This window comes from Lynx canadensis, chromosome B2 (genome assembly GCF_007474595.2).
Source record: "Lynx canadensis isolate LIC74 chromosome B2, mLynCan4.pri.v2, whole genome shotgun sequence".
NCBI classification, from domain to species: Eukaryota; Metazoa; Chordata; class Mammalia; order Carnivora; family Felidae; genus Lynx; species Lynx canadensis.
Genome location: NC_044307.1, coordinates 70,345,945 through 70,360,929, shown reverse-complemented (window position 1 = coordinate 70,360,929; position 14,985 = coordinate 70,345,945). Strand labels below are relative to the sequence as shown.

Genomic DNA, 14,985 nt, shown 5'->3' with positions numbered 1-14,985 from the left:
ATATGTAGAGGCCAGTGTAGAGTGAGTGTAATTCAAACTTGAATTATGTAAGACCCCTTTGGAAAAATTATATACACATCCACACATATACCTGATATACAAAAATCAGTATCTATAAGCAACTTCTATATGCATACATACTTATAATTATTCAAGTATACCCATATCTGTATGGAGAGATAAACAGATGGATAGATAAAACTCGATCTCATAGATCCTTGAAAGTATGTCGTAAAACACTAGAATCTTCTGACGTTGGCTGAGAAATACTGCAGTTAAAGCTAACTTAGTAATTTTAGGTCATTCTTTTACAGAGATGTCATCATAAGCACAAATAAGGTTATCATCTGTAAAATGATTATCAGTAAAATATACATGCAAAATTGAGAAATTCTCATTGAACATTCTAAAGCACATGCATATGTCTATGAAGCCAAGTTTGGGAAATATTGCTGTCAGCAAGGAAAGAAGGAATGGGACACTAAATGGTAATGCAGGAAAGTGAAATGGTCTTATTTTTCATTTCACGGATCACTCACTCTGTTGGCTGTGTGAAGGGCAGATTTGAGGAGGACACAATGACACTGAAGAACAAGTTAAAAGGCACCTCTATTAGTCCTAATAGCCGATGACTAAAGAAATGAACCAAGCAGTTGCTGTGGAAGAGAAAGGGAGGAACTGACTAGGGAAATAAATACAAAACCTCAAACTAGAACCTAGAAGCCAGTGGTTTGGCTGGATATGCACAATGAAGTGGGAGAAGGAATAAATGCATCCTTTGTTTCTGACTCAGGTGGCTGGGGAGAGGACAGTGTTACTAACTGAAATGGTAAAAATACAAACAAAAAACCTGGCTTAGGAGAAATCATGAGAATTCAGGTCTGGTCTTGTAAACTGTGAAGCAACTGGAGGAAGTCTAGGCAAAGAGAGTCACCTGGAAATTGGCCACATGAGCCTATAGGTGGGGAACAGGTCTAGACTAAAAATACATTTCAGGAATCATCAGTGTGTAGGTGATATCTGCAGTTATGAAAATGGTTATGATCACTTGGACAGAGTATCAGCAGTGACTAGAACACAAGATCAAAGAAGGACACTGAGGAGTATCAATATTTGAGGGCTGAGTAAAGAAAAATAACACAATTACTAAGAAGACAAAGAAGGAACAATTAAAGAGGTACAAAAGGAATAATAAAAATGATTTTGTTATGGGAGTGCCCGGGTGACTTAGTCACTTCAGTGTCCGATTCTTGATTTTATCTCAGGTCATGATCTCAGGGTGCATGAATTTGAGCCCCACATCGGGCTCTGTACTGACAGTGCAGAGTCGGCTTGGGACTCCCTTGCCACTTGCATTCTCTCTCTCTCAAAAATAAATAAATAAACATTAAAAAGTGATTGTGTTATGAAAGTCAAGAAAAAGTTTCAAGAAGAAGAATTACATATAGTATAAAAGTCCATAAAACAAAAAGCTGAAAAAAATATGCTGGAATCACTCATTAGAAAATCACCAGTGATTGTATCCACAGAAACTCTGGCCAGTCAGGGTGGTGGACAGAGGCCAGAGTGCAATGGGAGTGACTGGGCAGAAAGTCTGAGAAGAAAAGCCAACGCTTCTGAGGAGTTGTATCAGTAGAGTATAAAATGGGAGAGTAATTACAGGCAAATGTTGTATGTCAAATTGGGAGAAACTCAAGCAATTAACAGACTAAGAAGAAAAAAAAAATAACACAGAAGCAAAATCTGGAGATATGAGAAAAAATTAAAAATTCAGGTGGGGTGCCTGGGTGGCTCACTTGGTTAAGTGTCTGACTTCAGCTCAGGTCAAGATCTCATGGTTCATGAGTTCAAGCCCTGCTTTGGGCTCTGTGCTGACAGGTCACAGCCTGGAGCCTACTTTGGATTCTGTCTCTCTCTCTCTCTGCCCCTCCCCTGCTTGCGCGCTCTCTCGCGCGCTCTCTCTCTCTCTCTCTCTCAAAAATAAACAAACATTAAAGAAAAAAAAAAAGCCAGGTGGGGCTTGGCCCTGGGAAAGGCAAAGGGAGACAGAGTCAAAGACCCCAGTGAATGGGTTGTCCTTAGCGATGGAAAAGTTTTATTTATTTTCTTCTGAGGCTGAAGGAAAGAGAATGAGAATGTATAGAGGTGAGAAAGAAAAAAGAAAGAAAGAAAGAAAGAAAGAAAGAAAGAAAGAAAGAAAGAAAGAAAGAAAGAAAGAAACCCCTAGCATACAGGAAGTTAAAAGAGATCTCACCTAATAGTCATCTTTTAAAGTTAAAGACAGGGGGAGACTCATTGAACAGGGCATGGGAAGAATAATGAAAGGAAAATCTACCCTCCCACCTTAGATTTAGAAATCTATCTGATTTGTTGCTCTTTAGTCCTTCAGTACAATTAGAAGGTGATGATGAAGCAAAATCGGAAGATCAGGCTTTAATTTACACTTCATTCCATTAACAAGTGCCTACTATAACCAAAAATGTGGCCATAACCAAACAGTAAACTACCAGCAAAACTTTTAACTACGTGTGGCTATTTCTTTTTTTTTTTAATTTTTTTTTTCAACGTTTATTTATTTTTGGGACAGAGAGAGACAGAGCATGAACGGGGGAGGGGCAGAGAGAGAGGGAGACACAGAATCGGAAACAGGCTCCAGGCTCTGAGCCATCAGCCCAGAGCCTAACGCGGGGCTCGAACTCACGGACCGCGAGATCGTGACCTGGCTGAGGTCGGACGTTTAACCGACTGCGCCACCCAGGCACCCCCGTGTGGCTATTTCTATACTAAAACAGGCACGCAGTCTGCTTGTTTTAAGCCAACAGTTTCTTTATCTTATGAGCAAGAATAAATATTTGAAATGACTTCTCACTCTTCACAAAAGTAAAGGGTGGGGATGACAGTAATTATTTAGGTAGATTATATTTTTCTGGAATTCAAAATGGTTCTTTACTAAGAAAATGAACACAAATTTAAATATTTTATGAACCTACTCAATTTTCCATCAAGTAAGCTGAATGAACTTCATGCGTGATGATTTCAGGGAAGACATAAAATGAATTCGCCTAACAACTATACCGGGAAGCAAAACACTGTTTTATTTCTGCTTTTTACTCCGCAGTGGTGCACCTTCTGGCAAGTCACAACCACTCCATCTCATCTCTTTCTTGTGCTGATAGGTACATATTTGCAGGGAGTGGTTCTACCCATGCATGTGCTACAGGCATAGAAATGCACAAACTGACCGTCATTCTTCCTGGCTGTTCAGAAAAGGCTGATGAGGGCATATATTGGAGACACCAATGCAGAAAACCACACAGAGAGGAATGTCCTTTCAGTGCCCAAAAGGAATGCACAAACTCCTCAAGAGAGGGCCACAGTGAGATTTTTATGAAATATAGACTTAACAGTATTAAAGTCACTTTGTCAAAATGAATACAAGAATCTTATATTCACATTTCACTTTACAAAGCAGTTTCATGATAATAATTCGATTGTTGTTTCAAACAACCTTTGAACATGTGTTATTATTATCCCTAATTTAGCAATAAGGAAACGCAGGCTCAACTTGATTAAGAGGTCTAAGAAAAGCCACCGAGGGATAAGCAAAACCAATTACTCAGTTCCAAGTCCAATCACTTCTAACCACACCAAAAGTGTCCCTGTGTCCCCACACCAGCTTCTTGTACATACCTCCTTAAAGGAGCCTTATATAACTCATGCTACTCAGATGCTACTCACTTGCTTGGATAACTTTTCTCAAAGTAAATCTCGAAATTGGACTAACAAAGCATCGGACCCAAAGGAGAAAAGAGAAGATGAAGCCCTGCTACTTACTGCAACTTTCTGTAATTCCTGTTTTTTTCAGGAGGGACTAAGGTGAAGCAGAAATCAAATAACGCTTCTCTCTTAATTTGTTATTGGGCTGAAGGGACAGAGGGCTGTAATTTCTCTCCAAGTCATTTGATATGATCCAACCAACACGTGTGTCATTAGATTGAAAGAGATAATAAAGAATGTGCACACACATCCTAATCGAGCAGAGTACAGCACATATTAAGTGCTCAGAAATACTACCCATTGTTATTAAATGATAATAGGCACCAAGAGTCTAAATTATGCTGAAGTGTGACATCAGATGTCAAAGTACATAAAATAAGATACCAACTAAAACTACAGATTCTGTCTAAAATATCCTGTAGTCCCTCTTCTATCCTGGACCTCAAAGACTTTCAATTCCATTTTATGGGGCCCTTGTCTCTTCCATCTTCTTTCAGTTATTAAATTCCATCCTAGCCCCACTTACCATTTAAGAGTGGATCTCCAGCATGCTCAACCAAATAGAGCTGGTGCCCTCCTGCTACACAGCCTACCCCAGAAATGCCCACCCCTGAATCAAATGTATTTTCTGCAGCCTCCCAATTTTTCACATCCACATCGATTCTCGCATCACTTATAAAATTACACCATAGAAGGGCACCTGCATGGTGTCTCACTCTTCGTTTCAGCTCAGGTCATGATCTCATGGTTCCTGAGTTCAAGCCTCATATAGGGCTCTGCACTGTTAGTGCTGAACCTGCTTGGGATTCTCTTTGCCCCTTCCCTGCTCCCATTCTCTCTCTCTCTCTCTTTGTCAAAATAAATAAAATAAAACTTAAAAAATAAAATAAAATAAAGTAAAATTAGACCCATAGAACCAACTGTATAAAAGGCATCTTTTTCTGTACAGCTTGAAAATCCCATGAACTTTCTATTTATACAGCTGTACAGATCATCTTCATACACTGCACACATAAACATACAATTCTTGTTCATACTGCATACTGCCAATCTCAGCCAATAGCAAGACTATTCCTCCAGCCATAAGGCCCAAATGAGGAATCACCCTTGGCAACTCTCTTCCACCCTCCACATACAGTGAAATACCACGTTACGCTGATTCTACCTTCTGTACCTATATTAGTCAGGACTCTCCAGAGAAATGGAACCAATAGAATTTATATACAAAGAGATAGGAAGAAAAGAGATTTCTTATAAAGCATTGGCTCATGCAATTATGGAGGCTGAGAAATCCCAAGATCTGCAGTCAACCAGCTGGAGACCTAGGAGAGCAATGGTATTATAGTTCCAGTGCAACTACAAAGGCCTACAAAGGAGAGATGACAGTGTAAGTTCCAGTCTAAAAGCCAGCAGGCTCTAGCCCCAAGAAGAGTCAATGTTTCAGGTTAAGTTCAAAGGCAAGAAAGACCAATTCCCAGCTCAAAGGCAATCAGGAAGAAGGAATACACTTTCACTCAGCCTTTTTGTTCTCTTCGTGAGTTCAACTGATTGGATGAAGTCCATCCACAGTAGGGTAGGTGGTCTGCTTTACTCAGTCTACTCAAATGTTAAGTTCATCCAGAAACACCTGTACAGACCCATCTGGAATAATATCTGACCAAATATCTGGGCACTAGGTGACCCAGTAAAGTTGACACATAAAATTAACAATCATTATACATGTGAACCTGTCCTTCCCTGGTCCTCTCCCTTGCTCTAGCTCACATCATCATCATCTCTTTCACTGATTACTGAAATACCCTTGCCTAAGTGATCTACCTACCTCTGGTTCTGTCCTCTTCTAGGCCATATTCTGAACCTGACAGTCACCCTGTTGAAATACTAGTTTGATCACAGGATTGTCATCCTTAAAACCTTCCAAAGGCTTCCTTTTACCAGATAGAATCCTTCAAGATTTGAAGCACCTGGGTGTGTCAGTCAGTTGAGCATCTGACTCTTGATTTCACCTCAGGTCATGATCCCAGGGTTGTGGGATCAAGCTCCATGAGTCTGCTTGACATTTTCTCTCTCTCTCCCTCTGCCCCTCTCCCCTGCTCTCTTTCTCTCTTTCAAAAAAAAAAAAAAAAAAAAGAAAGAAAAGAAAAGAAAAGAAAAAGGATCCTCAGTTTGGCCCACAAAGCCTTTTACTGTGTGGCCCTGCTTACTTTTCCAACCTTGCCTCCATTCTCACTCTTATTTATGTGTAAGTAAAAGTGAGCCCTCACAGTTTACCAGAACACACACCATGCTAATTCATACAACTATGCATTTGCACAAGTTGTTCCCACTACATGGTGTGTTCTTATGCTATAACCCAGAGATGGACTGATTCTTTAAACCCTGATTCCAGTTCTCTGTGAAACCTTCCCTGCTCTGCCCAGAGCAGATGAAAATCACTCCCCATCTGGGCTATCATGTACCATAAACATACTTCTATCACTGCATTCATCAACTTGTTCTGAGTATATGAGTGACTCCCTGTTGGAAGGGAGAGAGTCCTGAGGGCAGACAGAGTTTACTAATCTAGGAATTTCTGTTGCTTGATGCCTGCCCTCCTACATAGTTGGTGGGTGAATACTTGTTTAATACATATATTAACAAAAAGCGAAATCAAGTAGCATCTCTTCAAATGTACTGAAATGTCTTCACAGACATACAGAACTTGTCACTACCGACTAGGACTTCTTAGTATTAACAGTCACTCACACGTACTGATGAATTGAATTTAAAAGTAGTGTTTACGCCACCTGGTGGTCAAATAGAAAATGCTATTTTAAAGTACCACGCAATTCTGAAATGATGGTGTTTCACTTGTTACCATGAGCGCTGGGTGTTTCATGTAAGGGATGAATCACTAAATTCTACTCCTGAAACCAATATTATACTATATGTTAACCAACTTGAATTTAAATAAAAATGTGGAAGATAAAAATGAAAAAAAATGTCTTCCGCCTTTGGAAGGATGTACTTTGGCATACTAAAAAGCATATTTGAGGGGCGCCTGGGTGGCGCAGTCGGTTAAGCGTCCGACTTCAGCCAGGTCACGATCTCGCGGTCCGTGAGTTCGAGCCCCGTGTCAGGCTCTGGGCTGATGGCTCAGAGCCTGGAGCCTGTTTCCGATTCTGTGTCTCCCTCTCTCTCTGCCCCTCCCCCGTTCATGCTCTGTCTCTCTCTGTCCCAAAAATAAATAAACGTTGAAAAAAAAAAAAAAGCATATTTGAGAAATGCTGACCCAAAAAATGCGTGCAGTTTGGTTTCAGCCCACTGTAGCAGCTGGCACCATAATTCCAGTTTTGAATGCACCAAGAGAGACGGCAATGTCAAATGCATGAAATGACAAGCTAATGGAATGATTGGGCTTAACAGAATTGTATCCACTGTATCAGGCTCATGAAACAAAACAGTGTGTTTATGTGTCAGCTTGGTCCAGAACTACTTGACAGTACATTGCCTCCCACGTTCAGTGCTCAGACCCTGAGCTTTCCTGGTTGTCCCCATCCCTCTCTCCCAAGCCAGCCTCTCAGTTTGCCAATTTAAACCTTCCTCATTGTTGTCGTTGGCTTTCTCTTCATGTTCTAAATTCCTGGAGGTCACCACCTTTCCTAGAGCCTCAAAGGAATCTCTTGGGCAGATGATTCACAAATTTCTATCTCTAATCCTACCTCCTCTCCCAAGCTCAAGTCCCTGTGTATTTCAACATGACTTGGTCTCAGCACTTTAAACCACATATGCCCAAAATAAACCACATCCTTCACTTACACTTGGTCCAATTCCCTGATAACACTGCTACCATGGTCTGTCTCCAACGTTTGAAACCTAAGGGTCAACTGTGACTTCTTCCTTGACCCCCCTCATATATATTTCACTGACAAATAATATTGATTCTGCCTCACCCTTCTGTTTCTTAGATTCACTACATCTGTTCCCATTTTAGGGCCTTTGTATTAAATATTCCCTCTGCCTGCGATGCTCTCCCCCCACCGAACCCCAATTTTCTCAAGGCTGATTCCTTGCTATCATTCAAAGGTCTCTTAAAATGTCACTTCTGCAGAGAAGCCTTAGGTGACCACCCAATCTAAAAATGTCACCAGAGCAGTGTCTGTCACATTTCTGTTTTAATTCTCCAAATCTCACTTGCCACCGCCTGATCATTTCCTGCCAGTATAATCTGTCTCACCCACAAGAATGTACACAGTATGTCAGTCTTGGACTACCTGATTTACCGCCATAGCCCACAGCCTGGAGTACGGAGTGAGAGCTCAACAGATATTTACTCAGTCAATAAAAACCGTTTTTTATACCACCTCTTTTTCCCCATGCCAAAATAATTACATGTAAGACGTGGGCCAGGACTGTGATGTTCCTGTCTCCAACTCCTCCCTCTTCCAAACAACCCTAAACACGATGCCCAATTATTGTGTCCAAATAACGTATGCCTCACATCACCTAAATGCACCACTTTCAGAAAGCATACTGCTTGGCACATGCATAGCACACACCCAATAAATGCTACTTTTTCTTCTCTTTTCCTGCTGGAAAGTCTCCAAAGGCTCCTTGCTGCCTACCGAACAAAGAATGTTTTCCACTGGCTGTCACACCTCTTCTTAATAGGCTCCAACCTAGTTTTTCATCTTATTTTCCAGAACATCTCTTCATGCTCTGTATGCCATAGTCAAATTAGACCATTTGCCAGCAGATTCTTGTGTCTGTGCTTTACACTGTTCCCTCTTGCCTGAAATTTCCTCATATCCATAGCTTTCTCAATCTTACCCATCCTTCAAAGTCAGCAACACCCTCAAAAAAGACTTTGAAAAGTCCTTTCTCTAAGGCAAACACTCTCTATTCTATACATTAGTATCTTTCTCTGGACCATAGTTTCATTGGGTATCATTAGTGATGTGGTCTGGCTCCCAATAGACTCTGTGAGCCCATGGACAGGACATAGACCTTATATCTCCTTACATTCTCCACATTGTTTGTGCTGAACAGCTACAGAATAAAAAGGGACTGAATAAATGAACAACAGACTTTCTCTAACAGAAAAGGATTTTTAGGACAAAATTAGAAGCTGATAAGACAATGCAATTTCTTCTTGGATTCAGTTATTTGGGGGGCAAAGATAGCAATGTAGGTAAAAAAGCATAGTCCTAATTTCATTTTCTAACAAACAGCAAATACCATGGTGAGAGACCATGAACACACATATAAAAGCCCTACAGAATAACATCAAGCCCCTGAAAATACAACCCTCTACCAAATGAACCGATGAATCCACCTGCATAACTTCCATCCATCAGTGTGAGGATGTCATGAATGTCATGCAGAATTGGTAAAAACAATACAATCACTGACATCAGCAATACACCACATTCATTGGCCTCCCAATGCTGTGAATGCCCAATGACACAGCTCTCTACAATCTAGCCCTAATTACCTTTCCTGCTGAGATCACACACATCTCCAATCTCTCCTGACCAAGTCTCTTTCCAAAAGAATTTGCCTGAATCTATTTTCCACCAAGCCCTTGATGCCACTGCTCTGACTTCAGCTCTTCACCATAGAGTTTCAACAGCTCACATCTGTACTGCTGAGATGTTACCTTCAAGCTGGCTCGGTCCCCCAAGCTCACCCTGCTAGACAGCTGAGGCTGGCATTCATTTCTAGTGATGTGCCCACTTCACTCTCTTTATCAAAAATCAGAAGCACTGAGATCTTTTACACAGTACAATTTTTCCCAACCTATATCACCATAAGGGGAACATATTAAAATTAAGTATTCCTAGGCACAATAAATCAGTATTTCCAGGAGTGGGCTCCAGGAACTTGTAGCTTAAATAAACATCTCAAGGGAGTCTTATAATTGGGTAAGTCTCAAAAACACTGCTCTGCACTACTCCCAAACTTAGGCATTCAGCCTGGTTCGTGTGTTTCTTGCTGGGCTACAGTTCTCCTACTTATAAGATCTTACACTGGTGGTTTTCAACCTTCCCTGCACATTAAAGTGACTTTGGGAACATTTCAAAACTCCAGTGCCAGACCACATCCCATTCTAAGTACCATGCCAGAATCTCAGGGGTCTATCCCAGATGTCAATATTGTTTTTAAAGCTCCCCAGGTGATTCTAGGGTGAGAATCACTATCTTAGATTAATTTATATTTGTTCTGATTTCTCCAGATAGCAGAGAACCGGACTGTGGCCCATTCCTTCATGCCATTGCCATTTCCATCTTCAAGTCTCCCAGAAATATCCATTTCCAATTCTTTATGTGTTCATGTTTAATTCACATTTAATCTTTCAGAGTTCAGCTGGAATCCCACTCCCTTTTCAGGGTCATCTTTGCCACTGCATCTCCTATTTTGCAAAAGTAGAGACTTCTATTTTCTAGCTGTCTCCTTCTCACTTATCTAAGCCAGCATCACATCCCTTCTGGACCACAGCCTTGGACTCCTACCTGGAAGTCTGCTTCCCCTCCCACTTACATTCTCCACACAGCAACCGCAGCAAAAAGTTCAGAGCTCCTGTTTCATGCTCACCAAAGGATTCCCACTGTGCCTAAAGGCCTACCCACTGGAGCAAGCCCTGCGTCGTCAGCATCCCCACCCTCTCTCTGGTCTCATCTCACTCACTGTGCTCTCTTTCTGCTCACTAAATGTGCAAGCTAGTTCCCGCCTCAGGGGCCACTCAGATGATGCTGTTCCTTCAGGAGTCAGCTCAAACACCTCCTTCTCCATCAGGTCTCTCGGATCACCCAGTCTGTTAGTAGCCCTGCCCCATCCCCAGGCGCTCCATCACTCCAACCTGCTGTATATTTTTTTTTCCACAGCTTTTAACACTCCCCAAACTCTTCCTGCTTATCAGTTTACTTGTTATCGTCTGCCTACTCCACAGGAGTATCGATTCTGTTTCTTCATTCTTTTTCACCACAACCTCTAGAAATCACAGCTTCTGAGGAAATGAATCAACTAACGAATGAGTGACCATGAATAAATATAACCCAAAACGAAACTGTATACATCATATGTGGTTCTTTATATGTGTCCATCTCAGGAGATCTTGCCTCTCCAACCAGACAATAAACTCACAATAGGTAGCAAATAAACTTCTTTTTTTCCAATCTTGAAAGTCAAGCACAGTACTGAGCAAATATCACACATTTAAGCACTTACTTGTTGATTATTTTGGGCTATTTTAGAAGATCTTCAATATTGGATTGAAAGAAAAAGATAAGTGTTTTTTCTTTTTAATGTTTATCTTTGACAGAGAGAGGCAGACAGCACATGAGCAGAGGAGGGGCAGAGAGGGAGACACAGAATCGGAAACAGGCTCCAGGCTCCAAGCTGTCAGCACAGAGCCCAACACGGGGTTCAAACTCACAGACAGCGAGATCATGACCTGAGCCAAAGTCGGATGCTCAACCGACTGAGCCACCCAGGCACCCTGATAACTGGTTTTTTTAAACTGTCTTTCAGTGTCCTACAGTCTTTTGACCCACAGGCATCCACACCTAAATGATAATGTGTACTATATCACACCCGAACAAACACAATACGAAGTCTCTCATTCTAATTCACCCTCCAATTTTTTCACGTTTCAATTCCATTCTCTAAATTACACCCATCTTATAAAGTACCATCCAACTTGTAAATCCATGAGTGTAGGCTTTGCCTGTTTGTGGCCACTGAATTGTCTGGTACAGAGTCAAGCCCATTTTTGTCTGACCGATGTACATCTGTGCAGATCAAGCAGAGAGAGATCTCAATCAGGTAACTGCTATAGGGATGGTCCAAGTCTCAGCTGCATCTCTAGAAATAAGGCCTTCCTCTGACTAGAACATTTTTTAAAGCCTTCTTTGTATAGGCCTGTGGTTACAGGCTTTGGTTTCAAGATTTTATTATTATGTACATATGACATATCAAAGCCAGTCCTTGAAATCTAGGTTTTGTTCAAAAGCTATCAAAAAGTTGGGGCACCTGGACGGCTCAGTCAATTAAGCTTCCAACTTCGGCTCAGGTCATGATCTTACAGTTTGTGAATTTAAGTCCTGCATCAGGCTCTGTGCTGACAGCTCAGAGCCTGGAGCCTGCTTCAGATTCTTTGGCTCCTTCTCTCTTTGCCCCTCCCATGCTCATGTTCTGTCTCTCTTTCTCTCTCTCTCTCTCTCTCTCTCTCTCTCTGTCTCTCAGAAACAAATAAAAACATTTTAAAAAGCTATCAAAAAGTCACTCTGCACTACTAAAACCAATGTTTAAAACCTTACTGACAATCACAAATACTAAGGAAATTGCTTTCTATGAACCAGAGGAAAAGAAAACACAAAATTTAGGTAATTGCAGTTATTTTGCTAGTATCACTTAAAATAATATTTTATTTATACCCAATGTGGGGCAATACTACCTTCCAACATCACTTTCTTATTTATTTCAGAATCAATAACAGTTCAGTCTGTCCCCAGGTAAATGCGAAACATGTATCTTCAAATAACTTAGGCTTCCCTAAGTCTTAGGATACAGACAACATTTATAAAATCCCCTTTAATCTTCAGTTCTGGTGACTAAAGATAATGTTTCTCCCAAGTGCTGAAAATTATAATAACAAGCCATGGTACAAGCCTGTCATCCTACAAGTGCCTTTCAAAGCCTTGATGTATTTACCTATTATCTCCCCAGGGTGCTAGCAGTTCCCATAAAGTCTATTAACCCAGGTGAGGGGATCCTGCTCCAAGACCCTCACTGACCCTTGCAGGGCTCAGAAATCACCACTCCTTTTCATACAAAGATGTCACTCCAAGAGGAATCTGATAATGGATCTTGCAGGTACCAAAAAGAAATTATAAAATGTTGGCTCATTAAATGCACATTCCCTTTCTCTCCCAAAATGCAAAATCCTTTTTGACCTGATCATCAGCAATTTCTGCTAAGTGAATGTTATAATAGCATTATAAGAAAAGCATTGTAAAAGCTCAGAGGTGAAGATTATTCCATTGTAGAACCACATACATGACCCTTTTCTCTAAAAACTCACAAGACTTGAAAATATTGATAATACCTTTAGACCGACAGACAATCCAGAAATAGAAAAATACTGTAACTGGCCAATTTTGAATCTAGGAATGAGATGCCTTTCATTTCACCATGGAATACAACATTTGATGGATGACAGAATAGCTCATCATATGCTTTAAGTATATGAACTAATTACCAGCTTGTTATGAAGACCAAGAATCAGTCACGTGGCACTGTTTGGAGACATACACATTTCTATAGCAAACATTCTCTTTTAAAAGTATAGTCTATCTGTCAGTAAATCCCCAAATGACAACTTTGTAAAAACATACGGATGTGGCCAAAAGTCATATACTTAATTCCATAGAATCTGTTCTTTAGCAGAAGGAGACAAAGCAAAAATATTCTTAATTCCGAAAAAAGAGGCATAGCCAGAGACAGCTTGGTAGTCAATTATCACACTGCCCATTATGATTAAAATATATTCTTGTGAGTAGTAAAAAGGAGAGCTCAAAGTCAATTTTCTGAAGACACCACATTGCTAACCAAGCAAAACTCATTTCCACTGATAGTCCTGAAAGTAAAGTCCATTCTCAGAGGTTCTGGTTTTCGTAACTTGTGAGGCCAAGTTACAGAGCAGGACAACACAGCTTTGGTATTATGGTCCATTCATTCATCACTTATTGTAAAACTCAGTGGCCTAGGAAATTAAGTAAACTTGACCAAAGAGCAACATAATCTCTTAACATTAAAAATGAAATTAAGACACATTTTTTTTTCAGGGAGAAAATAAACCACACTAAATATATTCTGCCTTGCCAGAATAGATGATTCCACAGAACATATGCTGTATTCGATGCTACAATATAAAGGCACTGGAATAAGGGCTGAGAGGACTCACATGGTAAATAAGAACATATGGATATAGCCAAAAGTCATAGACCTAACTGTCATGCCTTCTACGATCAAAGAACTAAGAAAAAGGCAAGCCAACAAATACCTCTGCTACACGGCAAAAGGTATTAGTGTCAAGCAGAGGTACCGAGGTAGAGGGGATTTGTTATAGAAACACAAAGGAATTAGTTCAAACTGGGGGCAAACCTGAAAGATTCCATAGAATACAAGAGTCAAGGGATCGATGACAGTGCTTTCATTAGGGAGGCCTTTCCTACCAGGAAGGTGTGTGAGCAAAGGTAAAGCAACAGCGGTCTGAGCAGTGGCTCAGAAAAGGTGTGGCTGGAGCAGAAGGAAAGCAGAGGCATCCAAGAGTACGGTACGGGGCTGAGAAAAGATTCCGAGTTCACAGTGGCAAAGAACTTGAACGCAACCTGCTCCTAGACAACAGAAAACTATCCACTGCTTAAAACGTTATCTAAACTATCTTAGAAGAAATTGCAGAGGCAAATAAATAAATAAATAAATAAATAAATAAGGTGTGTGACAGATAACCTATAGAGAAACCTCTTGAAACAGTCAAGGAAGGAGTGATGACATTTTCCTGATGAAAGAAAAATCACAGGGTTCATTGTGGAAGGAGAACACGTCGAATTATATGACTGAGAAATCAAAACAGGACAGAAATCAGATTAGAACTTTTTGTAACAATATAGAGACAGAGTAGAGAATGAAAATCAAGTTTCATTAATGTATCTCTCAAAATAATTAAACAGAGTAGCAGCTGAATTCCTACAAAATTTTCTAAGCAGTTTACTGAAAGAAATCAGGCTGCCAGGCCTGAGGACCTTCCACATTTGCTACTGGACTGGAACTGAGAAAAGTTTTACTACTGGAAAGAAAAAAAACCTTAAACACCCTTAAACCTTTGTTCTTTTCTTTCCTACTAGTAGAATCTGCTAAACCAGATAGATCCAGGTCTTTGCAAGACAGATTTAAATAATAAAATTCTCATGTCCAAAGGAAAAAAAAAATAGGTTCGTCTGCTGCTAAGCAATCAATGGCAATTCCCAGCAGACTACCAAGGCCAAGGAGGAAGGAAATGTATTTACTTTTTGTCCTTGCATCAGGAAGCTTGGTGCCAAGCATTCCCCATTAACCTTGATTGCCCATCTTTATCCTTCTCATCATCATCCTCATTTTATAGAGGAGAAAATGGTGTTTCATGTGAGATCTGTGATTTGCTTAAAAGAACTTAGTTAATGTTGGTGG

General features: G+C 40.5%; 1 protein-coding gene across 1 annotated transcript in view; it reads right to left on the bottom strand.

Moving 5' to 3' along the window:
* The window catches only part of MEI4 (meiotic double-stranded break formation protein 4), a 180,063-nt gene that overhangs the window by 149,977 nt on the left and 15,101 nt on the right, over window positions 1–14,985 (bottom strand). The window lies entirely within an intron of this gene.